Source organism: Leptosomus discolor, chromosome 1 (assembly GCF_034619465.1).
Source record: "Leptosomus discolor isolate bLepDis1 chromosome 1, bLepDis1.hap2, whole genome shotgun sequence".
NCBI classification, from domain to species: domain Eukaryota; kingdom Metazoa; phylum Chordata; class Aves; order Leptosomiformes; family Leptosomidae; genus Leptosomus; species Leptosomus discolor.
The window spans coordinates 101,914,411-101,935,272 of NC_141391.1; positions in this window are offsets into that span (position 1 = coordinate 101,914,411).

Below are 20,862 nucleotides of genomic sequence, written 5' to 3' on the forward strand. Positions count from 1 at the left end.
TTGCTTATCAATACTACAGTGAAAACCAGGATAAACAGGCAACCAAGATGAACACTCTGCATTTCTAGATTGCTTTCCAAAGAAACAATACCTGTCCAGCCACATGATCTCTTGCTGTTCCCCTGTAATAACAATTAGTGAGGTAGCCACTTTCAACCAAAATTTTGATGGCAAGTAGAAGCACCAGAGATTACCAGGAAAGGCAGGTACAACCCAGCCCTGTCTGTCCCAGGAGACAGAGGCTGGCCAGGCAGCGTGCCTACATGGAGAGCCCAAGCACAATGAGCTCTGGTGCAGCCACAGCCACCAGCTGTCCCTTGTGCAGCCCCCAGCAGGGAACACAGGAGGAGGAGTGAGGCACCTGGCAGGGAGGTGAGGGCATTGAGTCTGGGGACAGGAGACAAAGTGGTGGGAAGGTGAGGAAGCCTACGGGACATAGAGAGAAAAGCTGGTGACGGAGGAGGAGGAGGGGAAGATGGAGAGCTGGGGAAGATCTGGGAGCTGTACTGGAGAAATGATGGGAAACTGGACACGACAGCTGGAAGAAAGATGCACTCAGCAACGGGCCTCGCAAAGTGCAAAACCATGATTTATGGAATAACTTCTTATTTTCAGGTCAATAAGGGAAAGAAGGCACACAGTTGGGCTTCATGAAAAGACTTTGCCTTGCTGAGGTCAAACAAAATTTTCTTTGGACCAAGGCTGAAGGTCTGGATCTGCACCTTCCCTCACCAGCAGCTCTGTTTTAAGACAGCAACAAGCACCATCTCCAAATTCTGGGTTAGCTGGAGAGGTGGTGTTTACACAAGTGTGAGTGTATCCTCCACCTGGGGACGCCTTGGTCCCTAAAATGGTGGCAGCTCCAAGGGATCTGTGAGGGGATTTCCTTAACTCATCCCCTTCCCTGTTAAACACCTTCCTCTTTTACAAAATTCAGCAAAAGCATTTTAATTTTTCAAGTCTTGCAAGTTCTGGGGAGAAACATGGGGCACTTGGCACTGCTCAGATTTTTAAGCCCAGTTGGAGGCTCAAAGGGAAAGACATGGGCTGAGAGCACTGTGATGACTGAGCTTATCTATGGAAAAGTCTAGCAAGCAATAACTAAAGGCACAGTCACTTAAAAACAAACCATCCCTAGGGCTACAACAGCCAAGTGCTTGCTTTAGTTGGCAGACTCAGTGCACAGCTCTTTTTAGCAATGAGGAGGCTCCACAGGTGGTGGCCATGCTCTGGTGGCCCTGGTCTCCATCACCAAGACAGGCTGAGGTAGCTCAGGATGGATGCGGGAGTTTGTTAACCAAGTCAGAAAGCCATGTGCTGTGGTCAGACAATGTGCTCTTTTTAACTGATTCTGTCCTGAAAGCTTAAAAGCTGTTGGCTTTCCACTGCTTTGTCAGTATGAAAAAATAACCAACCAGGCATGCCTCTGTAAGGTCAGTCATGAAAGGACACACTAGTCAGTAGTTTCTTCTCTGCCTTGATGTTGAAATGCCAACAGCTCTGCAAAACAAATTCATAAGGCTGCACTGGTGATTCAGTTAGGAATTTTCTAGGTTACAGAACTATAAGGAGAGAGTCTTTGCAGCTTATAATTGTAGGGAAACAGGAGCAGTTTACAGCAATAGTACTTCCTGCCTGCAGTTTAATCATAACATGATGGGTGCCTTAGAATAAAAGCAAAACAAGAACTGTGGAAAATAGTTGTCTTCAACACCATTTCAGCAATGACTACTGCACATTGGTGACAGCTTTTGTAAAGTTTCACTATAAGACAAGTGCATGGTTTCCCAAGAGCTCCAGGCACCTAAAAGAAAATGTTGGCACTTAGGAGGCTGCCTTAATTTCAGTGATTGCTTAAAGAGTTCAAACATGAGCCTCCCTCTGGCCTTTAACTAATCACTTCTTTTTCTCTAAGTGGGATAATTTTTACATATCTCACAAAGATGCAGAGAGGCTTACTTAATCATTTTGTAAAATGTTCGAAGTCATGTGCAACCAGTAGGTGTTAGAACTGTTGTGTGCTGCCTGTGGCCACATTTGGACACCACAACTGAGAGCAGGCAGTGCTGTAGGAGATGCTCACTCTGTAACACTCTTTTCCTAAGAGTCACCATAAGAAAGAAGATTAGTCACAGCAGTCATGTCCAAATAATGTTAAATAACTGACTACGTCCACAAGACAAGGCAGTGTAAAAGTTCTGACACAGATTTCATCCTTATCCTGCTACTCAGCATCCTGAAAGTTAAGCTGACTGTATTTGCATTCCCTCAGACACACATGCAGACATTCAGGTTGGGAATCATTTGTCTTCTGATACACGTAGAATTATCTGCAAATGTTAAAATGTTCCAGGTCTTCGAACACTACATGTTCTTGGGTCTCCAACAGATATCTATGTACCCCTGCATGAGAAGTACGGTAAGGAAGAGGAAGGTTCCTTTTGGAGAAGTAATTCATGTCTATAATACTGACGAAATATATTGGAGGTGCAGTTTTAGTTAGATGCTTATAAATGCAGTTTTTAATGAAAGATTTAAACTATCAAGGATAATCTGTGTGCTTTTAACCTGACTTTACAGATCTTCTGCACCACAGAAGAAGCATACCCACACAGCTCCATAGCTGAAGTAATTTGTTATACTGCCAATAGAGCTGTGATAACAGTTTGCAGTTAACTCTGCCCCCACAGTATTTTCCTCTGCTGTAAACATTACATGTATAACAGTTAAAATTAATTACTTCACAGGTAATACTCGACACTTACAGCACTTTCCAGGTGAATACAAATGTATTTCCTGTACAAGGCAGAAGCATTTTGCTGTCCTTATCTAGGTTCTGGAGGAACCAAGGCAGAGCAGTTAAAAGACTTGCAAGTCAGCACAGCGGATGCTGTTTTCTGTCTGTCTGGTAAGAAATGCAGATGAGACACAAACTCCAAATTTTGACCATTGTCTTGTGCACAGGAATCATTTTGGGTCTGCCCTAAAGTTTGCTGAGGACTCCAGGGGATGATGGCAGCTGAGGGAGAACTGCCCTGTTCACGGGCCATGTAAGGAAATGCAGAGCAGATCAAAAAGCAGAAACAGAGTGCAAGTTTTTAGTGATATTCAAAACAAGTCATATGCAGTGTTTGCGGTGTGCTTTCTGCCTGCAGTCTCGTCCTTGAGTCTTTTTGAACTCTGTGGTAAAGTTGTGTAGGGTTTTTTTCAGCTTCCTCTTCCCTGAGCACCTAGGAATAAATGCCATTTACCTCAGTAGGTCTCAAACTCCCACCAAGCAAGCAAGCCTGGGCAATTTTCGGGGGAGCAAAGAAGGCTTTGGCACAGGCAATGGGAGAGCTGGGCTCTGCCCTTAGCCCTGTGGGGGACTTCTCCCAAGAAAATGCTCCAGCTCCAACATGTGGAGAATGAAACAGATGTTTCTGCGCTTTAACATGTACTGGTGAAGACTGAAATCTTGCTGTTTTGAATACCAGACTCTCCAGAGGAGTCCTCTTTCCTGTGTCTTAATTTTTACTGTTGCGGTCTTTTTTATTCCCTCTATATTTAGTCAGAGAAGGGATTTAGGGGAATGTAAATAAGTTGAATGTATGTCTGTAAACATATGAATGAACTTGGCAGTCCACTGTCAAGTGGTCTGTTATATGTGTTGACATGTTCATACCATATTTTGACAGATTTAGGAGCCTGCCTGGTTTCCCACTCTTACTTTCTTTCTTTCTTTCTTTCACACACACACACATAAAGACTCTTTCACATTTTAAAACTGATATAACCAGGCAGCCACTATATTTGGCAATAGACAAACTGAAACTTCTTTTAGATCTTGGCACATTAAGTTAACCAGTTACTCTTACACAGGTAGACAGATGGATAGGCAGATCATTTATTTGTAGATTACCAGACGGGTAACATTCATTTTCTTTTGACATCTTCAAATAGCTCGACCTTGTAGGCTGACAAGATAGTCACAAGTGGAGTCAATAAGGATACTGCTTGTGTGTCCTACAGCTTTGTCACTCTGAATAATTTTTGAAAGTTGTGAGGACAGCGGTTGGAGTCCCCAAAAGCCAGTGCTCCTGCTTGTCTGCCAAGAAACAGTCTATCAAAAGTAAAAAAATCTTGGACTGGAGCCTCTGGAGTGCACATGCTGTCTAATATATCCTTGAAGAGGAAGTATAGTCAATTCTCTGCAAATGGTCATCCGTCCTACTAGCCAATAATATCAGGTGCTGAAAAAGTGTTTCCATATAAATTATCCCATATTATCTAGCCAACTCTTTGACTGGCAAGTAAAACAACAGTATGTTTGCAAGGTGTTTTACCAAGTTTCCCTGAGCAGCAGCAGCAGCATCCACATAACCAGCCTTAAACAGTGTAGTGTCCACAGTGAGATGACATGACATGCTCTAGGAAAGCAAGTTTTACCCCAAAATTAAGATTGTTTACTGAATTCTCTTCAAGTGAGAAGACAACGGATCTCAAAAGCCTTTTTCACCCCTCCTTCCTCCCACTCCTTTCAAAAACATGATTTTTCTGGAGTGTTTTGTGAGTAGTCATGCTCACATACAGCAGACTCCACAGCCTGCCAGCTTCTGACCTGCACAGCCAGCCTGGGGGGAGCCTGGTCCCCAGCCAGCTTGCTGAGCCACGCTCCGGCAGTGGGTCCACCTCACCACCCTGGAGATGTGCTCAGAGACCTGCCCACTGCAAAAGCAGCCCGTCTCATCCTGGAAATGGCCTCAGGGCAGCTGGTCTGTCCAGAAGGGTCATTTCCGTTGCACTGGAAGCGATGGCTGTGAGCATCGAGCTCGTGCTGCTTTTCAGGGATGTGGTTTTCTTCCATTCATTAAAAAAATATGGAAATGCTCAATAATGTCTACTAATGCATAGTGAGGTGTGAGCACAGTAGACAAGAGCCAGTTCAGTGGGGTTGAGGGCTTGATTTATATATACACTTTTTTTTAACATTTATATGTAATTTTAATGAAGAGAGGAATGACTGTTTTGAAGGGGGGAATTTGGAGTTGTTTTCAAGCTGCTTCACAGGGCCTAGAAAAAAAAGCTGAGTGGAAGTGAGAGAATAGGTATTTTCCTCAAACCTCTTTGACCTTAGTGGTTGAATTGCTGGTTTTGTTTTGTTTTCTTTTTAACGTAGGAGAACCATGAATTTCTGCTGTGCTGATCCCATATGGTTCAAGTAATCATGATGTTGTCTGTGAAGCTGCTGTTTAGCTTTCAGTTTTGACCACTGAAGACCAGACTTGTTTCAGGGGTGATAAACTGCTCAGTTTCTGATAGGAGAAAAGCCAAGAGGTACCTGCAGCTTCCCTTTAACCACCCATCACATTGCACCAAGTCTCCATGCCCTACTGCTTGCTCTATGCAGCTTCACGCATGCCCCAGACACCAGCCAAAGCAGACAGCCTCTTCAGAGTTAAATCAAGCCTGTGGTTTGCAGGCACATTATTTGCAAATGCAGCCAGTGACCAGCTCATATGTAATGTCAGAGATGGAGTACTTGGATGGCGCCTTTTTCTGGAGGAAGCGGGGAATGCCCCAGAAAGCTCCTGTGGAAGTAGCAGCATGGGCCACCTCCGCAGCTGTCTGCAGCCATGCAGCTGACTCCGGTGCCTGCTGACTGTGACAATGTAGGAAAAGAGGAGGGGAGAAATGCAAACAAAAACATCGTCACTGAAATCTTTACCATCTGACTTTAAGAAGATGAACACACAATGTTGGGTTTTTTTAACTGACAAGTAGAGAAATTTAGGTGGGTTTTTTTGTTTCTGAGGGTTTTTTCTTCTTTTTACATTGGCGTCTTTGAGACAGTCTCCTAAACTCCCTTGTCCTGCCTTATCCCCCTTGCTTGCCTATGTACAGCCATTAAAGGTTTATAATAGAAATATTTTTGTATCTATGTAGTGGAAAACACCCGTTTAAACCGGATGTTTGAGATCAGAAGGACTGACCCAGAATCTGCACTGGGGCAGACATGAAAGCATGAAAATTTCATTCACAAAGGTTTTCTGGGACCGGTTCTCTTCTGCCTAAGCAGAGTCACGCATATGCTGGCTCAGACGCTCCCACAGCATTTCCAGAGCGGAGTCAATTGCTTTTATAGTTATGCAGGGCTACATCCTTAATGGACAGAGGCCATGAATGCGACTGGGAACAATTACCAGCTGAATAAGATGTTCATCTGCAAGGGGTGCACTTTTGCCAGCTACTACCCTTGGACAGCCCAGGGAGCAAGAGGCACAGTCAATCCCACGCCTACTTGTTTTCCTTCCCTTCATTGCCACAGTTTCAACTGATTTTGATTACTCTGGCGCCAAATAAATGAAAACATTTCATAGACATATAATCACCCGTCACTGTGAAGAAAGGAAAAATGCTTGTGTACTGTATGTTTATAAATACGCTTAATGAAAAAAGGGATAGCTCTACCATTCCCAGCCTCGTGCAGCTGCAGCCAGCGTAGCTGCATGTCATGTCAGAAAAGCCGGTTGCTGCTAACATCCTGACACGATCTCTGGCACAACTGTGGAGCTGGCGGTGCCACAGAGGGATGCGTAGCCCTGCCCTTTCCCTCCCACCACATAACGAAGGTTAGTGCCCAGGGAGAGGTAAGTGATGCGAGGTGTCAGGAGGCAGGAGCGCAGCCTGTGCCTGTGGATCGCAGCAGAAACTCAGCACCTGGGAGGGAGCAAAGGGAAGGTGGGGAGGGGGGAAGGAGGAAAATAATTTGCAGTCAGTCTGCTGCAACGTGCTTAGTCCCTGGAAAGAACGTGACTCAGCTCCCAGCAGATCAAGGGACTTCGGCATTGCCAGGTGAAAGGGAAGAGCAGCCATTGCTAGCAGCGGTGCGACAGCCTGCGTGCTGCTTTCATCTTACGGGAGCATCTAGCTTGTCGCAAAAACTCTTTGTGCAGATGTTCTTCAGGAAGTTTTTCTGACTGTTTGGCAGTGGACTTTCCTTACATATTCATTCATTTTTTAATATGGGGAGTGTTTGTCTTGCCTCTGTTTTGAGGAGTGCACTGCTTGTCATGTCAGGCTAAATACAACTCAATACAAGAGCACCATGCTCTAAATGCAACCTTTAAAAAGACCAGATCCTCTTCTGTAAGAAGAAAATAAACGTGCAAAAATGTCATGAAAAATTGCCACTAGGATCTATCCATTAAGCTCTTTTGACCCTTATTCTTTATACATCAGACTTGCTGATAGGTTACTCTTTGCATCTGCATTAGACCCATGAACACAGGCATACTGTTGGCCTTATCCAAACTGTTACCTGAACTGCAGAAATCATTCACATTAAGCTTTTTTGCCTTTGAAGGTCTTGTGAGCATTGTGTGGAGACAAATAAAAATTAAATGGATAAAGTGGAGAAATTAAATTGATAAAATATTGTGGCACAATGTCATGCCAGGTGCTTTGGAGGCGAATGCTGCTGCAGAAGCAGTTAAATTGCACCACACAGTGTGCAATTGCAAGGCTGTGGTGGGCAGGGAAGGAGAGAGATTAGATTATCAAAGGCTCCTTCTAAATTGCTACACCTTGGCAGGAATAGCCTGCAATAGCTGAGATGCAAATGCAGTCACTATTCTGAACACAGTGAGTTGCTCTTTCTAAGGCACAGGCAACTTGTAATTCACATTTTCATTTCTTCTTTTTTTTTCAATGCTATCTAGCTGACACAGCATTTCAGGTTTTGTGACCCTGTTATAAAAGTAACAGTGTTTTGTGTTCCACTGGAAGCACCACATTATGAAGAAGAGATTATTATTTTTTCAAAGAATGATCAATGATTTATTTTTCTTGCATCGTGATGGAGGATGGCTTTAAAAGTTTTTCCTCTTCAGGCATGCTTTGAAGCCTGTCCTGTTGCTTTTGGTAGCTGTCTTATGATATCTGAAGTTTTCAGTTGTGTTATCAACACCAGAGCAAGAACTGCAGTCTGACATGGGCTGTAGAGCAGCGTCCTGCCTTTCAAAGTGAAAAATGACACTATTTTTCTAGAAGCCAGGACACCCAGTCATAGTAATTGTCCCCTGGGTATAGGCTGGCAAACAATACAACTGGCTATGTGGAGGGAAAGGCTAGTTGGGTTGTGTCTCCTGTTAGAAACATAGAGCTAGAGAGTTGGAAGAGACCTAGGAGGTCATCAGTTCCATCCCTAAAATGTAAGCAGGACCAGCTATATCAACGGGCATGACCAGTATTTCAAGCATTCCTGCTTTTCAGAACTTCCAATAGTGGTGAGTTTGCAGCCTATCTAGACAGTATATTCTAGTGCTTGATTATCCTAAACCAGAGAAAGTTTTTCCTCATGTTTAACCTAAGTGTCCCTACCTGCAGTTGAAGACCATCACTCCCATCTACCTACAGTGAATAGAGAGCACAGCTTACTCCCTTCCTACTCGTTAACCTGTGACAGGTTTGAAGACAAATATCAGCTCTCTCTTGAGAGACTGGGAAACAACCACTGTTGAATCTGTCCTACAGATAATATTTTTCAAGGACTTCTCCATTGGCCTCTCCAGTTTTCCCACATTCTTGAGCTATGGTGAACAGTGGACAGCACAGCACTCCCACTGAGTTTTTGTCAGTACTGACTCAAACAGAAAGACTATGTTGTGTGGCTTGCCTATGACGCTCAGCACTTGCTTCTTCTTTAGCCACATAACATGTTTGCACCATGTGGACTACAAGCCCCATATCTTCCTCTGTAGAACTTCTGCCAAGTCAATGTTTCTCCAGAGTGTATTTGTGTATCTGATTATTACTGAATATGAGACCTTGAACTTGCACTGACTGAATTTCACCCTCTTTTTTCACACTGTTGGTCACGGGGTCAAGATCTTTTAGGATTTTAGACTTGTCTTGTGATTGTGGTTTCCGCTGTTTCAGTAGCATTGGTAAGAGTGCTGTGTCTTTCCTTTCCCGAGGAGTTAATACAGAGGGATCACACCTGATGCTTTTTTTCTTCTTCCCTGTTAGCTGTTCCTCCATGCCATCTTGCCTTCTACCTGCTCGTAGGCAGACAGACCAGGAAAGCATCAGAGATATCCTGGTGTTAACTTCCCTCTTTTCCAGTCTTCTGGGAACTTACCTGTTACCTCAGGTTCCCAAGGGTAATTGCTAACAGCCCTCGGATAGCTTCAACTAGTTGCCAAACTGTCCTGGTGGATTCCATCCAGCATATCTGATGTAAAAATGCCCAAGGGCACATCCCCACTAGTAGTACTTCAGTGTGAATCAGGAGTGTGCTTTTGAAGCAAACCTCCTGCCTGTTCCCCCGGCAGAGCATTGGCTCTCACCATGCAGCACTCACAGGACACGTGACTTTCAGATGAAACTAAAATGCAAGGTGCACTCTGGGACAGACTAGCACTAATTTGAGGTAAACTTCCCTGAAATACATATGATGTAGAGATCAAGACCTCAGCAAAGTCCATTCCCTGGCACTATTACTTCTTGCAATTCTTTTCCACACGAGCTTGAATGCTTGCCTCCCTGTCAACAACAGGACTGTGTAAGCCAGCTCCTCATAGATGACCATTTCCATAAAGACTGACATGAAAGATATAATACTCACTGTGGTTTCCTTGGGATCTCTTATCAAGTTTCCCTTCCCAGTGAACAGCAGACCAGCTCCTTCCTTGGAGGGTGAGTGTTAGATTACTGCTTGTTCGGCACACACATGCACGTGCATGCTATCTCCCCGCAACTGTGAAAATGCTCCTGGGGTACCACTCATCTGAAACACCCTTTGCAGCCAGGCATCTGGCTGTGATTAAGGTAGAGCTTAACCCTATGAAAAATCCCTTCTTCCCTCTTTCCATCATTAAATACAGGGAATCTGAATGTATCTGAAAGAGTCATAATTTGCACGTGTTGCTTAAAGGGTTCAAAAAGGATAAAAATACATTTTCTGCCCTGATGTAGAAGTGAGTGCATACTCGCTAAAACCACACCTCCATTCCCAGGAAAGTCATTCTTGTCTGGTGACTAATGTTAAACAGTGCCAATGTAGGTAGGCTTTTAATGAACCTGACCGAAGCAGGTAACTTAAAGCAGACCATAACTCATTAAAAATATATAAATGAATATTGACTTTTATTTAGGCTGCTGACCAAAGTTGGTTTTCTCACATATTCCTCAACTTAGACAATTTCAGGGCTGCTGTCCAGGCTCTGATATCAAGACATAACTAGCTGACTGCTACCCTCTGGAAATGCTGTTTGAGGCTTTTCTTATGATATTATGTCATTGGCCATGGCATAATATTTCAAAACCACATAAAGTACGTGCATTATGTGTTGTTACCAAATGATATAGAAATGCATGAATTCCCTCAGTAATACAGAAGGAAATCTGTTGTTGATCACTTCTACTTAACTTTGATGCAGATTGTTTTAATATTTTATTTAATTAGTATTTACTGTGACTCCCATACAACAGCTGTCTTTCCACTGAATGCCACAGAAATGTCTGAACAAAAGAAAAATGAAGGTAAAATAATGGCATATCTTCTATTTTGCGTGTGTGTATAAGGTACAGTTGTGTTTTGTTAGACACAAGGGCTTTTTTCAAAGGTTCGGACTAGCAGCAAATTTATTCTCTGGCTTTAAAGGGAATAAAGAAACAACCTACTTCGTACAAGAAAACAAAAGCAAATTAATAGATATAGTACCAGTCTTTTACAGTAATTGCCTCCTACTTTGTAGTGCCACAGATTAATTTGCATTTGGGAGAAACTGTTGCTTCCACTGTAGTTGCTCTTCACTCTGCCGGCTGCCTGGGAACTGAGGCAGGATATTCACCATGCTTCACATCTGATCTTCAAGGACGTGCATCAGCTCGTACTGTACCACCTTTTGGAAGAAGACAGAATTGAAGTGCCCTTTAGCTTAAAGTCATAAAAGTCTCAAAAGGTCTAAATAGAAAAGAAAACAAGCTTAGACATTTATTAAGATCAGGCAGAAAAAGCAAACTTAAAGGAAAAGAGGTGGCATACATTTGGCCCGTTCATCCATAAAGAGTCAAGCTCTAGAAAGCTGGTTTATTCTCAGAGCAGCTAGAGTAGAGTTTAGCCACTTTGATATTGAGTTCTCTGCCCTTTTGCAGACTTCCTTAGCAAATTACTGCCACTTTCTGTGTCATTGTCCAAGCCTGAAGGGAGGATCAGTAATGTCTTATATATTGTTTAAATTGTAAACTGTTCAGATAAGTAGCAAAAACTTGCTAAACAGTTGTAGAGTGCATGAACCCCAGAGGCTGGCAATACAGTTTCCAGCAACAAACAGTGACAGAAATGCTTTACTGCCGCTTCACCGATGTTCCCCCTTTTTTACTGCCTTACTAGGTCTGGCTCTGAGGTGTGTTCCTTGATCGCTCTGTCTCTGTTGTCCCCCTCCTGTCACCTCTGGCAGGTGCATGAATGTACATTTCTACATGTCTTGACACCTTTTTCTGCACTCTACAACATGCAGATCAGAGGGCAACACTAACCACTCTGTCATGCTCTCTTCCTAAAAGAGTGTGGCTTTTGGGTTGAATATATATATAGTCTCCATCTCATGAAGTCATACTTTCGTATGCATCTGGAGCTCCTAAACTGTTCCAGGAGCTTGAAAGTGGCTGGGAACATGAGAGATCCCCCACTGGGAGCGGGCACCGCCTCAGGAGCAGCTTCTGTTATCAGACTCCTGAACAGTGTTGGGTTTGCACAGCGAGTTATTTACTTGCTGGACGAGAATTTATACAGATATAAAAAAGACTTATATAACTTTATAACTATGTAACTTTGGTGGACTGTGTCAGATACTAAAAGCTAATCTACACCATGGGTAAGCCAGTTAGAATGGACTCTGTAGGCAAAGCTTTGTGATGAGTACAGGGAAGGGCTTTCAGAGAGCTCAGAAGGGAAGCTTAGCTACAATACTACCAAGTCTGCCACATCCAGAGACTGCCCGTTTCTTGGCCTGTGTGGTAAATGGAAGATTTCTAGTACTGCCAATGAGAGAGAGGTTATTCAGACATAACTTCTCAGTGGTTTTTCATTAACTGCCCTAAAGGAGCACAAGAGGAAATAGAACGTAAGAGCTGATGTGCTCCTGATTAGCTAGCACGTTACCCCTTCTCAGACTCCACAGAGGAAGAAATGAAACCAAACCAGGTGACAGCCACTCTTCAGATTTTAAGGGAATCGAAATAAGCTGCAATGGCTTTCAGTGGAAGTCTTAGGATTCACTGTAAATCACAAAGGCTCCCTTCCCTTGAATGTGCATGTTAACACTTTTTTTGTTCTTAGCAGTGTTCACAATCATAAGACCTTAAAGTCAGATAAATGTACAGATAAGGAGATACTTCTATTTTTTAAAGGGACAGAGCAAAATAAAGGACATGTAACGTATCCTCTGTGAGAGGATTAAGTTGCAGCCCCAGCATGCCTGAAGCTGCATACAATCTCACAAATTCTACAGAGCTAGCTTTAAGCAAATAAGCTATAGCCAGTTCTCAAAGGCAAAATAAATAAACCTAAACAAAATGTGCTTATTTTAAGACTACGGTTCAAAAACCGGGGGCTCCCTTCCAGTGACATTCTTTCCATTGAGTTCAGTAGGCATTAGAGCAGGCCTCAGATGTTTGAAATGGTGATTTCTGTCGATATCTCAGTAAGCAGTCTCCTTTCATGGGTTTCCTTCTGCTGGCATTTTATCCATCTGTGTGGTCTGTTCTGAAGCTTGATGTGCCGTGCTGCTGCAATCAGAGGAGATCCAAGGATTCCCCAAATGCTTTCCCTTGAGGGCACTTGGCATGAGACTTTACCAGGGAAGAAGTACGTTTGAAGACTGTTCAGTTGTATGTTTTCAGAGATGAATAAGCAACAAGTAGCATTCAGAGGTTCAGGCTGAGAAAGATATCCCTACCCCATTCACTGCAGTTTCTCAAACAGACCCCCCGCCTCCAGCTAAGGGCTGTTCAGTTACACTGCAGGGCAAGAAACTCATATGTATGAATTGACAGTGAAATGTATTTTATTATTGATCCACTGGCAAATTGGCCCAGAAAGATGACAATGCCAGCTTGTTTCAAAGGATTTGCTCCTGGAAAGAGCAAGATCACTGTACTGTTGATGGTGAGTAATGCAGAGCAACGAGAAACAGAGCTCCAAGTATCCAAAAGTCTCCACTGGTCAACCTACGGATTGCAGTAGGATTTGGAAAGGTTTCTTCCCCGGGGATCCCACCTTTCATTCCAGGTCTTTGTTCCACATCACTTTTTCCAGTTACATCCTGGAAGGCTGGGAGACATCATAAGCCCTCCAGCAAAATGGAAACCTGCACCAACTCCCCCTGATCGCCTTGAATGTTCGCTGAATCTAAACCAGGCAGAACTACTTTTTAAATAGAATTTTCTGCAGTAGTTGTTGGGAAAGTATACACTGTTGCCATGATTTACATTTCGATAGTACTGAGCATTGAAACGTTATGAATAGTACTCCAAAAAATTTTGTGAGTATACACTATGATCAAGGGGTTTAGAAGCAGCTAATAATGCAGAATGCTTCCATCTTCTGACAGCTTCTCTGAACCGAATTAAGGGGGCTTAGTTTTCAGAAAAGACTAGACTTGTTATTGACAAATCTTTCCACAGACTCATGGTGGGAGTATTGAAAATCATTAGCTGCTACCAACAATTTTCACCATCAAGTCTACAGGAGACTTTCTAACTGAAGGATTATTTCAATGAGATCATCTTCCCTCCCAAACTGAAGAGTTTTGCTCATTTTTCCTACAGGTGTACTAAGTTCACAGCATTAAACCTCTGTCAACACAAAAAGCAATTTTGCATACTGTTGCTTTCTGTTGTGGTATGACCTTTTTTATGTATATGTTTGCAGCCTGGGATAAGAGGGCTCTGGTATGGTATTTCAGGGAAGGTTTTCCTCATAGTTTCTAGGACTACTGTATAAAAAGTGGCTGATATAAAAGTGAAATTCTATTCTTGGTAACTCTAAACTCTAAACAATGCAATTCCACTGACAACTGTGGTGTTTTCCTGTATTTAACTACTGATCAAAGAGTAAAATTTAACAGAGAGGGTTGACCCTGATTCAGTGCTTGTAAAAACAGAATGAAGACTTTTTCATTTGCAAGTTTCCCTCCCATTCTGGTGTCGGCCTGTTTATTGCTATGCACTACCTCGAGGCTACAAAGAATCTTGTACAGCTGTCATTGCAGATTTGTAGGTCGGCCAACATATGACAAGCTTATTAACTGATGTGAACAGCTAACGACTGGACCTCTCATCAAATCATACTCCCATTCTGTGATTCACCAGCACTTCTTTCCTTCAGGAGCAAACCTTAAATGAAAGTCACATTATAGTTAACTTTCACTAACTTTCTACAGGGTACCTCATCCCACTGACAAACATGCATAGGTTTAATACATTTTTTTTAAAGACTAAGAGAAATAGTGTGTTGATTATGGCACCGTCAGCACATCTGCTTTGTCAGATATACTTATATTGGGTAAAATAGTGGCCCAATATAGGATGATCTATGCAAAAAGCTAGACTGAAGCACTCCTTTATGGAGTAACCTGACTACACCCCATTTTGCTTTCAGCCCTTTTATCTGTTGTACGAGTAAAGGTGTGGATGCTTCGTGGGTGGGAAGACTGTAGTCTCTGGGAAAACAAATGCATTCTTTGCCTGCTCAAGAGATTTTTCACATCACAAAAATGTGCCCAGTGCAGCAGCCACTGGCTGTTTAGGAAAGCCTCCAGTCGCTTTCAGTGGGGGCTGGATCAGACTGAGCAGCCACACGTGTAGGGACAAGGCATTTTGCCGGCCTGTAGGCGAAGGTCGTAAGATGCAGATACTCTCATAGCCACAAGAAATTTTATTGTAATCAAAAAAAGGGTATAGGTTTGCAATGTTTTTTCCCCAGCCATTGCCCTGACAGGGCCCACCAGGATGTTTATAGCAGATGTAATGGTAGAGATGTGCTGTGCCTGACAACAAGAGAAACTCAAACGTTATTTTGCAGGATGTGCCCAACTCGCAGCTGCCTCCACTTCAACTTAGCACATCTCCAAGCCAGCAATTAAGACATCCAAGCATTTCGTATCGAGAAAAAGGGGAAAAACCCAGACAGTGACATGAGGAGCACATATGGAAGAAAAGGCAAGTAAATCAGCATGGAAAAATGAGGAAACTACCCATTTAACCACTCTTTCTTTTCTTAAGCTGCTTCTCAGGATGCAGTCATAGCATTAAACCTTTCTTTCAAAAAGTCTATGACAATAAATTTTTTGCACTGATTCAGGGCAAATTGTCACTTCCACTCTCTTTCATTTAAGGCTGGATGAACAACAGCACTCCTCTGCTTTATTTAGTAGCAAAGGTGCATTTATATGCTGCTACGTGCCTTTTTCATGAATGTCTGGCTCTGTTTTCTGTAACAAAGTCCACCTGCCCTCACTGCAATTCCTGCAAGGCCTGTTCATTTCTCTGATCAGATTCTTCCCTCTTGGAATTTATCTCTGACTTTCAATATTCTTCTAGCTTCTCCTTCTCTCTCTTTTCTTCTCTTCTTGGCTTTCCTCGTGTTGTGAAATTGCTGTCTCCTCAATCTCTTGTTCACCCTTTTACATCACAGCCATCTTTCCTCTATGCTGCCTCTTACACCCAGATCCTGCTTGTTAGGCAACTTCCCTGCTCCTAATCATGACTACACAAAATTAGTGTGCTAATAAAGATCAGACAGTCAAGGAGGAACAGCTAAAGCTCATTAGGAGTGACTTTTATTAAACACATATAGAGAAATTTTATAGGCGTTTTTCAGCCAGGTTCTTTTAGCATCTGGGTACCTGAATCCTTTGTACAGCATTTGGAAAGTCTTCCCTGGGAATCTGTTTGCTGTTTACAGGGGCTGCACTGGGTAGGCTTCCATCCATCTTTCACATTGGATCAAACCAGAGCTTGGTGCAGAGGCAGTCGCAGACTATTTTAGCAGAGGGCAGTAACCAAGTGCAAGTCCCAGGCCACCAGATACTTCATCAGTATGGTGCCAACTCATGTCATGGCACCATACTGGGAAGAGGTTGTCATAGCCATAAAAACAGCAGCCTTCCCTGAGAACCTGTTACTGACTTCAGATTTCTTGTATCCATCACTTCCAACATGCTGATATTCTTAGAGTGAAAGAGCCTTGTCACAGATGTTAAAGACTTTTCTGAGCAATTAGACAGAATAAGGTAGTTTTGCTAGAATCCCCTGTGAAATACAGATGCCAAGCACATTTTCAATATTTATAGGAAAACAATGAGTTGCTTTGAAATATATCAGCAAGTAGATCCTAAAAAGTAAGCAGTGGAACAATGGCTCATTAAAATATCTAGACAATCTTACTGGTGTGCCTAAAAACACACAAAAAAAGAGATGGCAAACCCTGCAAAATTTTCCACCCACTTGTGAGTAATCCCACTGATTCCAGTAAAACAACTCAAATGAAGAAATGTAAGCATGTATTACCTGTTTCATTGTGTTTGTTTTGTGAATTTACCAACAAAAGTTCAAATGCAGTCCTTACAGATTTAACCCAAGTTCAATTCTTGTCACTGATTAGTGTCAGGATATTGTTTAGCTCCCTCAAGCTGTTTCTCCACTTTATGTTCATCCAAATGGGGTTTTGCTGGTACAGATATTGAAACAGTGTCAAGTGGTGGAACTTGTCAATGTAAAGTGTGGACTGGGACTCTGGCTGGAATTTCCTCCCCAGCAGGTAACAAAAAGAGAAAAAAAAAGTCAATAGGGTGGGGAGTGTTTGTTTTTACCTGTGCGTATCACCTCTAATTAGACATACGTGTGTCTGTCCCCAGTGAGTAGCACATCCCCGGCACTCACTGATTTTCACAGAGAGTTTAGGGATGAGCAGGACAGATCTGAACTGGGGCTGGCCTGCAACCTTTGCAATATTTGCCAGAAAATTAAAAATGCTCAGAATTTTTATGTGAGCTGCTATGTGCAAACATCTTCAGGTGCTTATCTGAATTTTTGAGACAGTTCCTTTTCCCCTCCTTCCCCACAAGTTTCTTGTTGTTCCTTTTTTTCCCACTTTTCTGCCTTTTCCCCCACTGGCCACAAGCATTTGGCTAACTTCAGTCCACCAGCAGAAGGCTGATGAAATACCCTCCAAACTCTATTACTAAGAATAAGTTATTTGAAATACATAAAACAAGTCTGGTATCCAGGGAGAAAAAGGACCAAAAGTGGTTGAGTGATACTGGTCGGGTTTCTGTACCAGAGCACTCTGCAGCAGCACTGATGTAGCATTTTTGGTATGGCTGCAAAACAGGAAGACCAGAAGGAAAGAGTTCATTTAGGTCAGCCCTTTTTTTAGCTTAGTTATTTAATCTGGGTCAATTTTGAAATGAAAACCTAAAGTATTTTATTTTCAAACTGCCAGAGTGAAAAGTTTGGGCGTTGTTCTAAAATGTTTCAATGCACTCCTCTGCTGTGTGGACTGACAGCCTCAAGTCACAGGCTGATCCTGTTCCTCTGAAATGGCATCTTTTGGTGAATTTTCTCCTCCTCATTTGTTTCAATTATTATTTTCATAACCCTTGCTACTCATTCACAAGGTTATGAAAGGCCACCGTAAGTCAGAGCTCCCTGCTGATGGCGAACAAGTGCCAGCAGCTCCGGCTTACTACAATACCGGTTTGCTGCTCTGTAACTCCTGCTCTGCAATTCCACGGTGATTTTGCAGGACTGCCTGGCCCACCACATTCCCAGCCTCTCAGCACTAACTCAACAAGTGGTTCAGACTCAAGGTTTCTAATGCTGCCATTCAATAGCATTCACCTCTGACAAACAGCAAGGGTTTGGTTTAGTAGCTGGCAGTTTTTTCCTTTGGAAAGACTAAAAACTTGAGGTCTCTTTCTGACACTGCTGGACAGAAGGACTGATGCAGGTATTGGAAGCCTGAAGCCTTCACTTTGGCTTCCAGAAAAGTAAGAAGCAAGGGAGAGTGCTGAGGGAAGGAAAATATAAATTATGTATTGAGCAAAATACACAGGCAGCTTCTAACCTCCTCTCAGTTTCCTCTCTGCAAGGTCTGTGCCAAAAGCCTTAGCACGCAAAGTTGTGACAGGGAGAGCCTAGGTCATGTTTCTTTTGGGTACCTTGGGGGTTGGTGAGCGGGTGCTGTGAAGAACAGCGTGGCATGCCTTGGCTGACTAGGGCTTTTACCCAAACTGGAGTGTGCAAGATTTGGAGTTTGCCTGTGCTCGCTAGCCTCAAGGAGATTTTTAGTCCTCTCACTGTGAGCATTTGCTTTGCTTTAACCTTACTCTGTCCCGTGGATGGGACAAGTGGATATACAGGAATGGCATTCTCCTGGTATTCTCCTGCTCTGGCTTGCCTCGGTCCATTTAGCCTTATCCAACCTTGCTCGTACCCAACTAGCTATGTCCAAGGCTGGACAGGCACACAATGCATTTCACTCTATGAAGTCCAGGCTTTTCTTGTGATGGAGTAGAACAGTGGAGTGCATCTAACATGTAGATTATGCCCCAGGGTCGAACTCATCCTGCTGCATTGAGACATACAGTGTCTGTCTGGAAGATCTCAAGGGATAAAAACCAGTCTAAATTGAAAGGAGGATGAAAACTGAGAGGTTGCTATCAGTGGAGGGAAGGAAGCCATTGTTTACATCCAGCCGGTCACTTGTAGGGCAGATGGAGAGACTATGCACCTCCCTGCATTGTTGTGTCAAACCTCAAACTGTAAACCTGACCTCCCGACACCTCCTGAGAGTGGCCAAAATAATCCCTAAATCATTCTGGTTTGGGCCCCTCAGTAGCTTGTGGGATTTTGCAGCCTGCAAGGTGGCTGGCCTCTGGGACATACCTTGGTGGGGTCAGGTGATTACTGTGCTCTGCAAGGGGAAAAAGTCAGTTTAGATGTAGAGACTGATAAATCTTAGCACTCAGAGCTTTCCCTGTGTTATTTATCATTCCTATCAGTGAGACCTTAAGTATTTGCTCTTAAAAGACTGGTCTTCTGTTGAGGGTTTGAGGGAGGGAGTGGTGGTAATTTTTTCCCAAATTTTGGCGACTTTATGAGATTCCAAATGGGATCTGTTGACCAAGACTTCAGAGTACATACATGCCTGGTGTCAGGTCTCATTTACTGGAGGCCATATTCCAGCCAACAACCCCAGCCAACAGGGCCATGCTCTGCAATACTAAGGCAGAAAATATATTCCTCGGTACACTTAAATCTCTGAGTCCTACCCATACACCAAATTAAACAAACGACTACTGGCATGATAATTCAGTATTTCCATCGTCGTGTGGTCGCTTGTTAATTTGTTTCATGATGTGTCAGCTTCTAGATCTAAGACTGATTTATTCCCTGAAGGTTAACCATTATCTTACATCTTATTCATTAGAAAGCAAAGGATGTCTCTGTGACATGAATTTTCTAAGGGCTGCTGTTTACAGTAACTACAGGACAGCTTTAAAAAAAAAGAGACTGGCATTAATGGTGGCACAGCTTACATAGCAACATTTGGATGCCCTCTGTGGAGCATGACCTGTGAAATGATCCAGTTTATTCCTCTTCTCTGAGCAATGCCAGCTACGTTAACAGTACATTTTGACATAGATTTATTGTAAGGCTGTAGGAACAGCTGATGTGTGCACCCGGCATAAAATGGTACCGTGGTGCACTGAGCGTTGCCAAGAACCCTTGCCAACTTTTTTTAGGATTCATGGCTTCTCTGGTGGGTGTAGCAGTGGCCTGGGAGAAGAGTCACCCATCCTTCTGCTTCAGACCCACATAGCCCAGTTATTTCCTTGAAAATTCAAGGTGGTTAGACCTTAATAAAGCACATTCCCACGTACTATTTGCATCTGACTGTTAGCAGAGTAGGGACTGGAGTGGCAGGCTACATGTTGAAACGCTCAGGCTTTTCCCTTGCATCATCTGCCCTAGCTAAGAGATGACAAAACCAGCCCAACTGTTGCTTGTCACACAACATAGCTATGCCACGGCTTTCATGGCAGATGACTGAGGTGAAGGTATTAACATAGCTGACATTCGCTGTGCGCTGGCATGCTGTGCTGCTGGGCGCTGCCCAGAGCGCTGCGGATGCTCATGGCACATGCTCTAGCTGTCTGGGTGTCCGTCTCAGCCCTGGTAGCTCTCCTGCCCCAGCCTGTTGAGTACCAGGAAAAGAGAAAGGAAATGCAGCACAAATAGTGATTTAAGGCTGTGGTCACTGCTGCATTCTGAAGCAGCCAGGGACTAGAGCTCCTGAAGGAAGGGTCTTTTTCCCAGATGCCAAGAAAAAAGGCCAGAAATAAGGGGGTCTTGTTTTTCCCTGCCACAGTAGTGAGCTTGACCAAGCACACCCCTGCAGCAGCCAGGTTCCCCAGGCTCACTGAAGTGCATTCCTGTTGGCCTCATCTTGTATGAAAAAAAAAGTGTTCATAATACATCCCGCCTTTTGGGATAGAGCAGATATATAGTCACAGGTAACTCAACACGTTGTGTATCTCTTATATCTCTGATTTAAAAATCTCTTTTTTATGTGGTGACAGATCTGTCTGGAATTTGGGGGCTTGGCTTACACTCAGGTGACTATGACATAAGGTCCTGGTTCTGCTCTCTGACCAGTCAAGTTAAACCTGTATAATCAGGTTTCTGGGGCATTTGCCCTGAGAAAGGGAAGCCGAAATTAGCTGACACGCTGGCTGAACGTACGGCCGGTTGCTTGACTTCCAGCCACCTCGTACCGTATGGCACCACCCAGCCGCATAGGCAGCGAGG